Source organism: Lathyrus oleraceus, chromosome 2 (genome assembly GCF_024323335.1).
Source record: "Lathyrus oleraceus cultivar Zhongwan6 chromosome 2, CAAS_Psat_ZW6_1.0, whole genome shotgun sequence".
NCBI classification, from domain to species: Eukaryota; Viridiplantae; Streptophyta; class Magnoliopsida; order Fabales; family Fabaceae; genus Lathyrus; species Lathyrus oleraceus.
In genome coordinates, this window is record NC_066580.1 from 325,893,106 (window position 1) to 325,897,116 (window position 4,011).

The window sequence follows — 4,011 nt, forward strand, 5'->3', positions numbered from 1 at the left end:
CATGCAAGTGCACAATATGTCTTTTCAAGCATTGAGTATCTCGACTCGCAATCTGTAAATTTTTTACTCAGGTAGTATATGGCATGCTCTTTCCTACCTGTCTCGTCGTATTGACCGAGAACACAACCCCTGGAATTATCAAGTACTGTCAAATACATAATCAACGGTCTCCCTGGGACTGGAGGCATAAGGATTGGAGGATTTTGCAAATACTCTTTTATTTTCTCGAAAGCCCTTTGGCAATCATCATTCCACCTGATAGCCTGATCTTTTCTTAACAATTTGAATATCGGCTCACACGTGGTTGTTAGGTGAGAGATAAACCTTGCAATGTAGTTCAACCTTCCTAAGAAACCACTGACTTATTTTTCTGTTCTTGGCTCAGGCATTTCTTGTATTGCTTTTACTTTGGCCGAATCCACCTCAATCCCTTTTTCACTGACAATAAAACCCAGCAGTTTTCCAGATCTCACCCCGAAAGTACACTTGTTCGGATTAAAGCTCAGCTTGAATTTCCTCAAACGCTCAAACAGTTTCTGCAAATTCACTAAATGTTCTTCTTCCGTCTGAGATTTGGCAATCATATCATCCACATAAACCTCGATTTCATGATGAATCATATCATGGAAAAGAGTCACCATAGCTCGTTGATATGTTGCCCTAGCATTTTTCAGACCAAACAACATCACCTTGTAGCAGAAGGTGCCCCATGGGGTTATGAAAGTTGTCTTCTCCATGTCTTCTGATGCCATCTTAATTTGATTATAGCCAGAAAAGCCATCCATGAAGGAGAATACCGAGAACTGAGCCGTGTTATCCACCAAAACGTCGATGTGAGGTAATGGGAAACCATCTTTAGGACTAGCTCTGTTCAGATCCTGGTAGTCAACATACATCCGTACCTTTCCATCCTTCTTAGGTACTGGAACGATATTTGCAACCCATGGTGGATAATTCGTAACTGCTAGAAACCCTGCATCCAACTGTTTCTGCACTTCTTCCTTTATCTTGATAGCCATCTCTGGTCTCGTTCTTTTGAGCTTCTGCTTGACCGGAGGACAATCCTCTTTGAGAGGCAAACGGTGTACCACAATGTCTGTGTCAAGCCTTGGCATGTCCTGATAAGACCAAGCGAAGATGTCAACATACTCTTGCAGCAATTCAATCAGCCCCTTCTTCATATTATCTTCCAAAGCAGCCCCTATCTTGATTTCTCTCTTGGTGTCCTCGGTGCCGAGATTAATCACTTCAATAGACTCTTGATGCGGTTGAATGACCCTTTCCTCTTGTTTTAACAACCTGGCAAGTTCTTCAGGGAGTTCACAGTCTTCATCACCCTCTTCTTCAGCTTGAAAGATTGGATTTTCAAAGTCGAAGCGAGCCATAGCAGAACTGTTATCAATAGGATCCGGTGACGTGCATCTGCATGAGTGGTGTTATGTGCTTATGAGTGTGAACAAGGAGTGAAAACTAAACAAAACATTCCCAAATATATTTTTTTGATTTTTGAAAACTGCAAAAATAGAAAGACAGTGAACAAAATATTTGAATGCAAAAAGACGTCCTTTATTTATGATAAAAAATGCAGGTATCCACATAGATGAGCCCTACAATGAGTCATTACGCCCTTGGCGGAACGTAAGACTTGGATATGCATGAATAAACAAAGAAAATTACTCTTCAAGAAGAGTGACTTGGATAATCTCTTCAGAAGACCAATTGCGGAGAACTTCACCCGGGACCCTGGAGCGCACTCAGTTGTCAATGTCGCAATCACTACCCCCATCTTCTTCGTTGATTGCAGAGATCTGGCCGTACTGAATGATGCCAGCACTGGAGAAAGTAATCGGCCTCTGACGACGGGTACCGTATCGGTGAATGCCTGAGTCAGCTATCCTGCTAGTGGAATACCAAACAAAATGAGAACACTGCGGCGGTACCTGCTATGCAAGACATGCTAATGGATATGCAAATGCAATGACATGTTTATCAATTCCAAAAGGTATTCTACCTCTAGATTCCAGTCTCATATCAGATAAAAAGTGTAAGAAGAAAACCCCGACTAAAATCAAGAAGAAGATATAAACCCCTAGAAATAGATAAACATGTGTTAAATGATATGAATGCAAAATGATGTGATGCAATGCAGTGACATGGGAATCAGGATTGCTGTGTTTGCTTGAACAATTGTCAGGTTGCACTGTCTGAAGAGAAAACCACTGAGGAACATATAAGAGATCAAAGTTTTGCTCCAACAAGAATACCAGAAAACCGGGTTGGTTGAAGGTTAAGGTTTCCTGAATTTAGCCCGCCCCTCACTGGTAGGTTCTAAGAACAGAAGTTCGCCAACTTCTAGCCCTTCAGTCGAGAATAATACGTTTACCACTGAAGGTTTGGCATTATTATGAGACAAAATACCTCCACTGACTCCCCTCAACAGGGCATCCTAAAAGCAAGTTCCCAGCCTCGGGGTCCTCGGACTGAGCAGCGAGAATGCGCCCACCAGAGCTAACATAACTGCGTCTCGGAGGAGAGGCCTCGACTGAGTCCTCGGGAAATGGTCACCAGAGTCGACGATTTCTAGAGGAACATCATGTCGTTACGGAACACCCGTAGGACAGAATATATCCAAAAGAAGCCTCGTCTGGGTGTGGGTCTTCATGAACGACTTAACGTAGAAACATGCTACGCAAGCCTCATGACTATCCACTCTAAAACCTGTGTGTACGCTCAAGCCTGGGTAGTGGGCTTATCTCTCATAGAACAACCCAACCCAACAAACAACCAACCCCACAGATCCAGCAAATACAACAGTCATATGTACACAATGCAATAAGATAAAGTAGATAAATGCTAAAAGTAAATAACTGTACAAAAGAGTAAACACCTAACAAACAAGAAACTCACAAAAGCTAGGAGGGACTCGCATAGGGAAACCAGGGTCGCCAGCAGAGTCGCCAGCTGTCGGAACTAAGGTGAAAAAACAACCGGCGAGAAAAAGAAAAGGATAAGAGTCGCCACCGTTCGTTATTTATCCCAAAAGAGGGAAAGGAAACGATCAAAGAAACCTGAAGAAAAGGAAAAGACAAGGTCTCGCAACCAAATCTAGGGTTTGGGAGTCAATTATGCGAAGGGAAGGTATTAGCACCCCTACGCATTCGTAGTACTCTACGGGATCCACTCTTGTTGTTCTAGTCGAAAGGGTGTGTGTATATCTAAGGTACTATCTGCTAAAAGAAAATGACTCGCAAGGATATCGCATCCATTGCCTACGTATCTCATCTGAGTATGAGAATCAGAGTCTTTGTAGCTCGGCTACCTATGGGTGAAAGAGAAGTGTGCTCGGTAAGACATCGCGTCTTATGCCTACGTATCTCATCTGGAATGAGAATCAGAGCAAAACATAGTTCAGCTAACTACGGGAACAAGGGTCTCGATTGCAACTAGGGAAAGAGAAAAGGAAAGGTCTCGATCGCAACGAGGGCGAGAGAAAAGAATCGCAGCAAGGGCGAAAGAAAACAAGGATTAGTTGTTAGTCGTTAGTTAAACTCGGCAAGACATTGCATCTCGTGCCTACGTATCTCATCTGAACATGAGAATCAGAGTTGTCGTAGTTCGCCTAACTAGGGGTTAAGGATTGCCATCTGAACATGGACTTACAAAAGAGGACACCAGCTGTGTCAAAGGAAAGTGGGCAATGTGTTCAATGTCCTAGCAGTAGGTGTCACAGCTCGCTGAATCGAGTCTTAGGTCGTTACCTCTTTGCAATAGAACAGACTGACATGCCATAGGATCGGAGACGCACGGAAGGTCTAAAAGTGGGGAAGCTCTGCCCTAGAGTTGTCATGCAATGTGGACCTATGTGTTAGGATTTACAGAGGGGGAACATCTACCTAATGTTAGCATGCAAATAATGAGGGAATTCTACCCATGTTATCATACAAAGGGTTCTACCTAATGGGTGCTACCTAAATGGAGCAAGAGTCGACAGATGGAGCAAGGAGAGGAGCC